Source organism: Panthera leo, chromosome D2 (genome assembly GCF_018350215.1).
Source record: "Panthera leo isolate Ple1 chromosome D2, P.leo_Ple1_pat1.1, whole genome shotgun sequence".
Taxonomy (NCBI): domain Eukaryota; kingdom Metazoa; phylum Chordata; class Mammalia; order Carnivora; family Felidae; genus Panthera; species Panthera leo.
Genome location: NC_056689.1, coordinates 11582289 through 11594364, shown reverse-complemented (window position 1 = coordinate 11594364; position 12076 = coordinate 11582289). Strand labels below are relative to the sequence as shown.

At 45.6% G+C, this 12076-nt stretch overlaps 1 protein-coding gene across 1 annotated transcript in view; it reads left to right on the top strand.

The window, feature by feature from the left end:
* The window catches only part of RYR2 (ryanodine receptor 2), a 765551-nt gene that overhangs the window by 107326 nt on the left and 646149 nt on the right, over nucleotides 1-12076 (top strand). The gene's annotated exons all lie outside the window — the stretch shown is intronic.

The following is a 12076-nucleotide window of genomic DNA, read 5'->3' as shown; positions in this document are numbered from 1 at the left end:
CTGAATGATGCACAGCATGGATGACTTAATGTTTTTCATATTTAAATCAATGGCATCATTAGTTGCCTTTATTACAAAAATGTCTTAAATGTACTTGGCCCCAGCCTTAACCTTTTAGCTGGGCATGGTACTTGGATTGTGTAAGTATGGCTTAAAAGTCACTTCACCATTTCAAATACATAACCTCACAAAGACAGAATTCTTTGAAATCCTTGTTTTATTCTTTTTACTGAAAAGAAGAAGAAAAAAGAAGGAAGGTAAGAAGGAAGGAAACACCAGCGTTTGATGCCCCTCTGTTTTACAGACTCATAGTCTTAAAGACGTAGAAACGCCAATAGGCTAATTTTCTGGACCAGAAGATGCCAGCGAGCAGGCTTCACTTGGAGTAGAGGTGTTTCCGGTCAGCAGTTCTTAAAGTGCTTCTTTTTTTAATGCTAAGAAATTATTGAGCATTTTGAAGAGCTTCTGTTTATGTGAGTTGCACTTATCAAAATATTAAATTTATTAACTTATAACTTTTTTAATCATTTAAAACAATTAACATAAGTAATGTCTTTTTTTTTTAATGTTTATTGTAAGTGTGAGTGCACCTACAAGTGAGGGAGGGGCAGAGAAGAGGGAGGGGGAAAGAAAGAATCTTAAGCAGTAGATTCCACGCTCAGTGTGGAGCCCTACGTGAGGCTCGATCCCACAACCGTGAGATCGTGACCTGAGCTGAAATCAAGAGTTGGATGCTCAACGGATTGAGCCACCCAGGCGCTCCAGTAACATATTTCTTTTTTGTTTTTTTTAATTTTTTAATGTTTATTTGTTTTTTGGGGGGGGGAGAGAGAGATAAAGCATGAGTGGGGGAGGGGCAGAGAGAGAGGGAGACACAGAATCCAAAGCAGGCTCCAGGCTCTGAGCTGTCAGCACAGAGCCTGTCCACCTCGGGGCTCGAACCCACAAACCTCGAGATGACGATGTGAGCTGAAGTCAGATACCTAACTGACTGAGCCACCCAGGAGCCTCATCCCAGTAATGTATTTCTTAATGAAATATTAAAAAAAATAGTGGGAAGAATAACACTGTAGATTTTTGCTCATTTCTAATGTTTGGCTTCAGAGAAGACAGCTGGATTCTTCTATGTGCTTTTGTATTCAGTCTCCCGTGGTGTGTTCCTTAAGGTAGTTACTTGCTGGAAGTATTTGAAGAAAATACAGCCTCACATACATATGTGGTTGGAAAAGAGATGACTTATGGAGTCCTGGGGCCCCTCTAGCGGTCCTCGGATCACATGTTGGGAAACCATGATTCTCACCTACGAATTGTTGAATCTTTACACTGTCTGGTACTTAATTTGACCAAAGATTGCCACCATTAAAGGCTCCGGGCTTGGTGTATCAATAGAACATCATGAATCCATTTAATATTTAGTAGATCTCTGGGGGTAGCTTAGGCTAGAATTCCAGAACACCCTTTTTATTCACTTACCTATTAAAAAGGGAGTTAGGCGTGTGCTCAGTATAACTCTGGGGTCCTTTTAAATTAGAGAAACAGGAATATTGAAAAGCAGAAGAATACTCACCCTGCCGTGTAGTGCAGCAGTGTTTCAGGAAGATGGTTATGCCAGTTGGAAAAATAAAGCATAGGGGCTCCTGGGTGGCTCAGTTGGTCGAGCGTCCAACCCTTGCTTTTGGCTCAGGTCATGATCTCACGGTCGTGGGATCGAGCCCTGCGTCTGGCCCCATGATGAACGTAGAGCCTGCTTTAGGGATTCCCTCTCTCTCCCTCTCCCGTGCTCGCTCGCTCTCTCTCAAATAAAAAATAAAGTGCAATGAATAACTCATTATCTAAAGCATCTGTAGGTAGAGTTACAGTTTTCTCCAGGAGTCTAATCTGGCTGTTACAGGGGGTGGCTGAGACATGGTTTTAGAATAAATACCCAAGGAGCAGAGGCTTCATCAGGCATAAAGGTTATCATTTCTCCAGCTGCTACTTCAGTAGAAACGAGGACCAGGCAGAAATGCTCCATCTCCTTTTCCCAGTGGTAAATCCAGTGGTATTTGATATTCTTATCTACCCATTGTGTTTGATAGAAGTAGAGATTGAACAACAGCAGACTCTGGCCTGAGATAGGTTCCTCTTTCAGCTTTTCGAATGGGAACACACAGGCACCCATACCAACTACCGATGTTGGGAGCCCCCAGGGACCTCTAAGTACTTTCAACCCCGCACCTATGCTCAGAGTTAACCAGTGGTTCCTTCTTTTCAGACACCTAAGGGATATGCTGTACCACACTTCCAACAATAGCATCTCCTTAGAAGTTGCAAAGGATCACAGCTGCAAACTGCCCCCCACCCTCGCCCCTGCCTAGTGTTTTCCAGAATCCACAAGGTGTATGTGGGCAAACGCCAGACGCCTTGGGTCTCCCCAAGTTTGAGACCCAGTTCTCAAAGTCAGATTCGTGAGTGGTGGTTGGCGAATAGGTCTTTCCTTCTGAAAACCAGAGACAGAAGAGGGAGCTGAGGACAGACTATTGGCTTGTTAGCTGCTGAGTGTATCAGCTTACCGCACAGATTTGGTTCACGTTTGAGAGGTCAGGAATTTGGTATAGGCTTCAGCCACTGGATGTGAAATACAACCGTTTGTCTGTGTGCACGTTGATAGATTGAAACGTGGAGGAGGCCAGCTAAGGGGCTGTACTAGCCTGTCACCTGCTCGCCCGGTTGCTGAAGGAGGCAGGTGGGGGTGGGGGTCTGCCTCTGCCCCTTGCAGGATCCGAAAAATAACTTTATAGGAATGTCCTGGAGTGAATCAGATTCACTGTCTCAAATTCAGAAAGCTCGCAAAACTGACGAATCCCGTTAGAGCATGGACTTGTTATTAACTGATGCAGAGAAATGTTGCCATCGACCGGCCTGGGGTTTTGCGAACCCCATGATTCCTTGGTTCATCGGACAATAATTTTAGGCTCTTGGGGTATAGTGTGAACAAGACACCATTGTGTTGGGTGTGTTGGGAGGGAGGCAGGGTGAGGGAGCAGACATAGGCCACAAATAAATACAAGACTGAGAAAACGATCAGATAATGACGCATGCTGTGCAGAAGGTGACCTTGGGAGGCTGTGGCGGCAAATGGCCTGATTGGTGGCCCACAGCGCACTGGCCAGCCTTTCTGGCAGTTAAACCAACGGGTGCTTGATGAGGTTGGAATCAAAGACCCCCGGATTCCCTCCCTTTTTGACAGAAAGGCTGTCTGTCATCAGGTTCATAAAGACAATCTAGTTCATGCCAAAGCGCTCTAAGTTGATTTTGCTTATCTTTGTTTATAGCTTTCTTCTACTTTGCATGCGAACTCTCAGAAGGCAATTCCTCACCCCCCCTACCCTGCCACCTTCCCCCCCCTCCCCCCCCGCCGTCCAGAATCCTCTGAGCTCTGTCTAGCTGCTGTCTATACCCCATGTGCCAGTTGTGAGGTATTGAAAATCATGGAATCATCTGGCCCTGTGTAGGAAGGTATTTTAGAGAATTATTTGCAGTGTTCGTGTTTTCAGGTCTCATGTCACTTACTGCTCATTTTGCTTTTTATTCCTGGAATGAACGTACTGATAGGGAGGGCGAACACCGAGGGGAAGCCGGAGATGGTTGAAAATCAGTAACATTATGGCAATGAATTTGTTTTCTGGAGAACATCTCAGGGATGGATTATTAACAAATTCATGTGCACATTCCTGCTGAGTAGAGCGGAGACTTCTTGAAATGGGTCAGAATCTTTTTGCTTTTGACTAACTTCATTTGAAAGCCCTGTAGAAACAGATCTGTGAATTATACATTTTTGAGACTGTCAAAAATGGGATTTTCTTAAGGTTGGGGTAAACTGTGAACTGCCTGTCCCCAAATTACCTCATATTGTTAATGTATTTTAATTAATATTCTTTCATTTATTATTCAAACTTCAGAATGGGAACCTGAGGGTGATCTTAATGCCCCACCTACCACACAAGAGTGAGTTTCCCTTGGGGCCCCCGGTTGGCTTGTCGTGAGCATGTGTTTTTATGGGGCCTGCCCACTCGACCCTGGGGACTTAGCTTCTTAGGGACAGGTTCCAGTCCCCTCACTACCTCACCTAGAACACCCGGGTGTTTTGCCATCTTCCCCTTGATTCTCTGATCTAATTTGTGAGCAGTCTTTTGAAAACTATTAGACAACACCAGCAATAAAAACAGATACTTTCTGCATGAATGTTTTTGGAGGCAGAAAGATGAGCCCATTAAGCATTTTGTTTTCCGATTGACATGAAACATTTGTACACACGGATGGTCTTTTTGAAATTTGTGATTTGCTGTTGTGGTTAGTGATATTTAGACTGAAGTCTCTCAAGGAGGGAGCCCAGGTTTTAAAACTTATTTGGAAAATCTTCTTGTGACATTAGCCATAGAGTGAAATTAGCCGTATGTTATAAAATCAGCGCACAGAGTGGACTTTTGAGACGCACATACAATCTAACCATGTGTGTGTATTTATTTTTAGACCTTGTTCCATCGCTGAGTCATGTGATGTGTATTTTTTTTTTTTCTTTTTTTTTTTGGGACAGAGAGAGACAGAGCATGAACGGGGGAGGGGCAGAGAGAGAGGCAGACACAGAATCGGAAACAGGCTCCAGGCTCCGAGCCATCAGCCCAGAGCCTGACGTGGGGCTCGAACTCACAGACCGCGAGATCGTGACCTGGCTGAAGTCGGACGCTTCACCAACTGTGCCACCCAGGCGCCCCATATAAGTGCCACTTTTTAATTTTTTTAATGCTTATTTATTTTTGAGAGAGAGAGAGAGAGAGAGAGAGAGAGAGAGAGAGAGGCAGAGCACAAGCAGGGGAGGGGCAGAGAGAGGGAGGAAGACACAGAATCCGAAGCAACCTCCAGGCTCTGAGCCGTCAGCCCAGAGCCCGACGCGGGGCTCGAACTCACGGACCGCGAGATCGCGACCTGGCTGAAGTCGGACGCTTAACCGACTGCGCCACCCAGGCGCCCCATATAAGTGCCACTTTTTAATTTTTTTAATGCTTATTTATTTTTGAGAGAGAGAGAGAGAGAGAGGCAGAGCACAAGCAGGGGAGGGGCAGAGAGAGGGAGGAAGACACAGAATCTGAAGCAACCTCCAGGCTCCGAGCCATCAGCCCAGAGCCCGACGCGGGGCTCGAACTCACGGACCGCGAGATCGTGACCTGGCTGAAGTCGGACGCTTCACCGACCGCGCCACCCAGGCGCCCCATATAAGTGCCACTTTTTAATTTTTTTAATGCTTATTTATTTTTGAGAGAGAGAGAGAGAGAGAGAGAGAGAGAGAGAGAGAGAGAGGCAGAGCACAAGCAGGGGAGGGGCAGAGAGAGGGAGGGAGACACAGAATCGGAAACAGGCTCCAGGCTCCGAGCCATCAGCCCAGAGCCCGACGCGGGGCTCGAACTCACGGACCGCGAGATCGTGACCTGGCTGAAGTCGGACGCTTCACCGACCGCGCCACCCAGGCGCCCCATATAAGTGCCACTTTTTAATTTTTTTAATGCTTATTTATTTTTGAGAGAGAGAGAGAGAGAGAGAGAGAGAGGCAGAGCACAAGCAGGGGAGGGGCAGAGAGAGGGAGGAAGACACAGAATCCGAAGCAACCTCCAGGCTCCGAGCCGTCAGCCCAGAGCCCGACGCGGGGCTCGAACTCACGGACCGCGAGATCGTGACCTGGCTGAAGTCGGACGCTTCACCGACCGCGCCACCCAGGCGCCCCTGTGATGTGTATTTAAGAGAACAGCAATTCCGCGGGACACTTACATTTCCTGTTGCCCATCGGGCAGAAGAGAGCGTTGATGATTCCAGTTACAGATCACGCTGCAGTGTGGAAGGTCTCCACGAGCTCAGAGCCTTTGCCACCTCACATATCATCAGTTTGGAGTTGAGAGCACAAAAACATCAGGGTGTACCGATTGGGTTCTAGAGCTTTAGGTCCGATCTCTGGATAGCAAGACTTAACGAGAAAATGCGTAGTCACCAGAGACTGTCCTTGGCGTGAAATTGCTTGAGATGAAGCTAGATGTCTTTATTTGGGTTCGAACAAAAACATTCAGAAAAGTAACGAAGCGGCAAAGAAACTTAACACGCAAAACCAACCTCGTCCTTGCACACTGGCTCTTAACACTTAGCATTCTAAGATCGTGCAAGGAAGCTATCACCAAAGCCTTTCTCTTCGATTTCCAAAGCCTGCTGTGTTGCATATTTGATGAAACAGACTGCAGATATCTGCAGTGGTGTTTGGGGGAATCCCTGCTGGCGGCTTTAGGAGTCTGTCCTTCTGGAGATTTCCGGGGGTGGACCCTCTACCTGCAGAATAGGGGAGAGAAGCATGATGATTAACCATCACATAAGTAGGCACCACAATGACGTGTGAACCCTCAGAATTTCCCGTCTTCAAGTAAAATTCCATGTAGGGTTAGAGTAGGGACCTCCCATCCAACAGAATTGTGGTCCAGCTTTTTGTTTTTTTCCCGGAGGAACAAAGACTGCTTTAGCAGTTTGTCTCCGGTGAGGACAGTTTTGCTGAGTAATATCTCTGGGCACGATGGTGAGGATCCTTTTGTTTGCTCTAACTTTTCGATTGGATGGATTATGATAGCTTGATCTCTCTTACCTGGAAGACCAGGAGTAAGCAGTGCGGTCTGTCAGTGGTTATTTTCTCTAAATTAGGGCATCATTGAAGCCCTGTGATGGTTTGCATGTAAGGAGCCCATGGCGATTTCTTTTTGAAAGCTGGGATTTTGTTTGTTTTGTTTTTGTTTGTGCTTTTGAAAGCTGTGATTCTAAGTACAGGATGACTTTCTTTCTCTCAAAACAAAACACAGAAACAAACAGCAAGAATAGTTCCTCATTTTCCTGGATACCCATCCAGCCAAAGGGAACCGAATTTGATTGGGATACTGACCTCAGGAGACCAGGAGTCCCGGGGTTGTGTCAGGCTGCAGCCAATGGCAGGCACGGGCTGTCTTGGGAAAGGTCCGATGTTCCCTCCGTTGACCTGTCGGTGGTCCGTGTGGCTCCCGCCTGGGAGGAGGGGAACGTGGCCAGCTTCCACACAGAGGGTGGATGTTAGCCCCACTCTGTGTCAGCGCTGTCCTTCTCAGGTTCCTGGGCATGACTCGTGAAATATTTCATTAGGGATGAAGCTTTAAGCAAAATGGCTTTGATCTTGATAGATTTCCAGGACGTCTCTGCATCGTCTTTTCTTCTTCAGCCTTTCTGGGGGAGGACTGTCAGCGCCTTACGAGGATGGAGGTGGAATGTGTATTGCATAATACTTGCATGTAGTTATGGGGGAAACCTAACATGGGAGAATTTTAAATCTTTAGATTTCATTGACCTGTTTTTGCTAATTTTGTAAACTGACTGCCATTAGGTTTGCCCCGCTTTCCGATGTCGAATGCTCTATATCTAGCTATAGATTTAGTTTGCTGGTTAAAAGGAATTTTGCCTTTTGGTATTTTAGGATGTTAATCTGGATATACTGGGAGTATGTAAGCCTTTCCAATTCTTTCCCCGCCGTGGTGTCCATGCGATTGGAAAAAACTTGGCTATTGATGATTCTGTTTTTGTTTTATTCTTTAGTCTTCCAAAAAGAACAGAGGTGATTAAATGTCTCATTTGAGATATTTTACTGTACGAAAAATTTTTTTCTTTAATCTTTGGGTCTTCCATAATGGGAATGGGAATTTTGAGTACCTTGGATATGCCATGGTGATTTCTCTTTTCTTTTGATGATGATAGGCTGAGCTGTTTGTTATTCACAAAATATTAAATTGTTATTAAATTATAGTTAGCATGAACATGCATTCATCACTTTCTAAATGTCATCTAATCAGATTTCTAATTTAATTTCCCCCCACACACCGAAAGATCATTTTGTTTTTGTCTTGGCTGCTTATGATACAAATAGGCTTCTGTGTGTGATTGCCTTTTTACCAGGCGAAATATACTTCTAATTTCTTACCGGTTTTTTAGAGTAAATATGGATGGAATGTTCCTTTTATATTTCTAAATGCATAATGTAATTGAAATAATGTGAGCAAAAAAATGATAAAGGAGATCTGCTTGGAAATACTTGTACCATTTTTACTCAGGTAGCTTTTTGGTGTTTGGATAATTCACGTACTCTAGGCATGAATATGCTTTTTAGTGAAAATTGTCAGAGTGGATACTACTTAAAACCCTACCATTGGTGAACTGTTAGACACCGCTTAAAATTTTTATCACTAAAAATTGCTCTAAAGTTAGCTTTAGGTATTTAGGTATAGTTTGGACATTTCCCCCCTCCCTTTATTCATTTGCTGAGTGCTTAATGTGTTAAGTCATTACTCTAGGTGCTGGGGTTAGACTGAATGGTGAACAAAATAGACAAACGCCCTTCTCATGGGAAGCTTCCCTTGGAAGACAGGAAGATTCCCACAATAAACAAAATAAGCGAACCAGATAATGGAAGACCGGGATATCGCTTTGAAGAAGAAAAACAACACAGTAATGAGAGACAGGACAATATAGAGTTTGGGGGTAAGAGGAGGAGGGTGTCTTAGGTTGATCGTTGGTTGATTTTTATGGCTGTGCTATTTGGGTTGAGTCATGAGTGATGAAAACGAGCCAGCCCTGACAGCATCTAGGGGAAGAGCCTTCCACACAGAGAAGCAGCAAGTGCCAAGCTCTTAGGTGGGAAGAAGCTTGGCAGGTTGGAGGGCACTGTGGTACAAGTAGATCCAGGGTGTAAAGTTGGGGGGGGAAGTGGCAGGGCTCACTGGTGGTCTCAGTCTCAGGCAGGTGGTCTGGGGATGTCAATGGCTAACAGAAGACTGGCAGGATAATTCTAAAATGTGACTAATACTGGGGCGCCTGGGTGGCTCAGTCAGTCAAGCGTCCGGCTCTTGATTTCGGCTCAGGTCATGATCTCATGGTTTGTGAGTTTGAGCCTCATGTCGGGCTCTGGACTGACAGAGTGGAGCCTGCTTGGGATTCTCATTCTCATTCTCTCTCTCTCTCTCTCTCTCTCTCTCTCTCTCTCTCCCCCCCCCCCTCAAAATAATATAAGTAAATTAAAAAAAAATGTGACTGAATAGAAACAACTAGAAAGTTGTTTCTATTTAGTTGGAGTATATACTTTCATTAAACTGTATATTTCAGGGGCATCTGGGTGGCTCAGTCAGTTAAGCAGCCAGCTTTGGCTCAGGTCATGATCTCATGGTTTGTGAGTTCGAGCCCTGCGTCGGGCTGTGTGCTGACAGCTCAGAGCCTGGAGTCTGCCTTGAATTCTGTTTCTCCCTCTCTCTCTCTGCCTCTCCCCCCCTCCCTCAAAAATAAATAAACATTAAAAAAAAATTAAGAAACCCTATATATTTCATTTCTTTTCACCCTCAGACCTATGTGGGTTTTTTTTTTTTTTTTTTTCCAGTCTTTGCAATAAATACTCGTTAAGGATACAAGAAAGAAATGAAAAAACTATCTCTGGCTATAGGAAATTTTTCCAAAAACCCTTGAGTAAGTACATGTGACTTACAGGCAGGTTTTGAACTTCTGTGTGAAGGGGTCGGGTGAAGACACAGCTGATGTAAAACACAAAACCCGCCTTAAAAGTGGTTCTGGAACACAGAGTAGTGTCAGGGTACGTGTGGGGGAGGAGGAGTAGACACAGAAGGAGGTGCACGTGTGGGTCCTGGAAGAGGAGGGGACATCGGTGGCACCGGCGACTTTCATCTGTACTCTTGCCTAGTTGTGGCATGTCTTGGAGGTTCCTGGCGGGCGGGGCGGGGGGCGGGGGGCGGCGGCGCCTAGTGGGTATGATGGAGAGGAGAGTGAGGCCAGATGGGCCGACTGTTCTTGAAAATAGGTTGTCCTAGTAAGAGAAAAAAGTTTTCTTAAAAACAGTTTTAAAATACTCTGCCCTAGAATGTCCATCTTTGTCATGAAGCAATAACCGTATGAGTGAAGCAGAGAACCATGTTGATGGAGCTCGAGGACTTTTCTCATTTCTAACCACGCATTTGGCCGCATGTTTACAACTCACTAAAACCGTCCCGTGGATGACCAGCTACTTCCAGGGAAAACACGGGAGCGATGGAAACATCTGGATTTTATCTCCCTTCCGTGGACTCATTTTCCTTACTTGGTGTTAGAAACCTCTGGAGCTCAGTGCTCTAGGTAAGCTGCCAATTGATATTTTTGGCTGTTAGCCCCTTGCACTATCCGAATAATATCAGATCTTATCCGGGGAAAATCTCTGAGACTCCTCTGGAACTTCTCATTCAAAGTCTGCTTTCATCAGGGTTTCTCTCTAATCACGCGGTGCAGTGGTTTAGAAAAGGCTGCGGTAGATTCATCTGTCCCTCCCTCCTTGCTTCGCAGTTTTTATATTGTACAATCAGTAGCGTTGTGCTTTGCTTCCCAGAGCTGATGATCACAGAGCTCTATGCACACACAAGTGGTTTCCATGCTTTTGCTTCTGGGTTTCTCTGCTTTGCTCCCATGAGGTTAAACGCACTTGGCATTCTTTTCCACATCGTGCGTCCTTGGCTACCTTTGCCTCCATATCAACGGCTACTAAGCAGCAGGCTGGCTGGGCTGGGCCCTTCCAAGTATGAAGACCTTAGAAAAGAGCATAGCAGGTTCATCAAAGTCTGAGTTAAATGATCTCTCTGCCCCTCACCACTAGTATTTGGGCATAATTAAAGCACTGTTTAATTTGTTCCGGGAGAAGAGATCTCGTTCCTCTTTAAGTTCAAGTATAGCTATAAAAGATGCATTTAATCAGTAGGCTCTTTCACTAGACTTCGGATTTTGTTTGCTGTTGGGTAGGTGAAACTCCTTTTGCTCCCCAGGCACGATCCAGACACACAGCTTTCCGTCCTTAACCTAGCTTCCGTCCTGGGAACCAGGTTTAACCAGTTTGGGGTTAGCACCTGTGACAAGCCTTATTTAAGTGATCGCCGGTGAGATCTCGTGGCTTCTAGGTCTCCAGTGGGTGCTGGAAGAGGAGGGGGACATCGGTGGCACCGGCGACTTTCATCTGTACTCTTGCCTAGTTGTGGCATGTCTTGGAGGTTCCTGGCGGGCGGGGCCGGGTGGGGGTGGTGGCTGTTGGGTATGATGGAGAGGAGAGTGAGGCCAGATGGGCAGACTTTTCTTGAAAATAGGTTGTCCTCGTAAGAAAAAAAGTTTTCTTAAAAAAAAGTTTTAAAATACTGTGCACTCTGCCAGCGTGCACAGGAAGCAAAGAGAGATGATGATTTTTACAACTGCTTTCCTCTTAAATAACCGAATTTGAATTCTCTTTTTAAAGAGGAAAGCCACTGCTCCGATGAGTCTAACATCCTCATAAAGCCAGTGAAGCGAAAATAGGAAACTTTGATTAGGAGGGGTAACAAGAGATGTGAAACACAAATGCTTTCGGAAATTTACCCAGTCTTCTTTTGCCCTGGAGATGTTTTTGGCAAGACCAGTTTTATCGACTCATGCTCTTTAAGTACTCACTGCGCATAGAATGTTGGGGCAGGAGAGATTGCTGCGTCATCTAGGTGTAAGTGTCACTTCGGGGCCCCAGGGAGGTTCCCAAGAAATCCACATTTCCCCTTTCTGGGATGGCCGTTTGCATCATGCCATGCTGTATACACAGCATGATAGGTAGACTGGCGTGCCTGGGTGGCTCAGCCGGCTCAGGTCATGATCTCACAGTTTGTGGGTTCGAGCCCCGCATCGGGTTCCCTGCTGTCACTGCAGAGCCTGCTTCAGATCCTCTGTTCCCCTCTCCATCCCTCCCCCATTTGCGTTCTCTCTCTCTCTCTCTCTCTCAAAAATAAATACACGTTGAAAAAAAAAAAAAAGGTAGACTTATAGCCTAGGTAAGATTGTTCACTGTGTTCAAGTAATGGGGGAATCAGATGTAGAGACCTGCTTAGTGGGCTGTTGGCTGCTTGTTGGGAATCAAAGCAATCCTATTGCCCACTTAATCCTCACCGTAACTCTCTTAAGGTTATCACTACTACTAAGGTGTTGTTGGCCCAACTTTTCAGACGAGGTT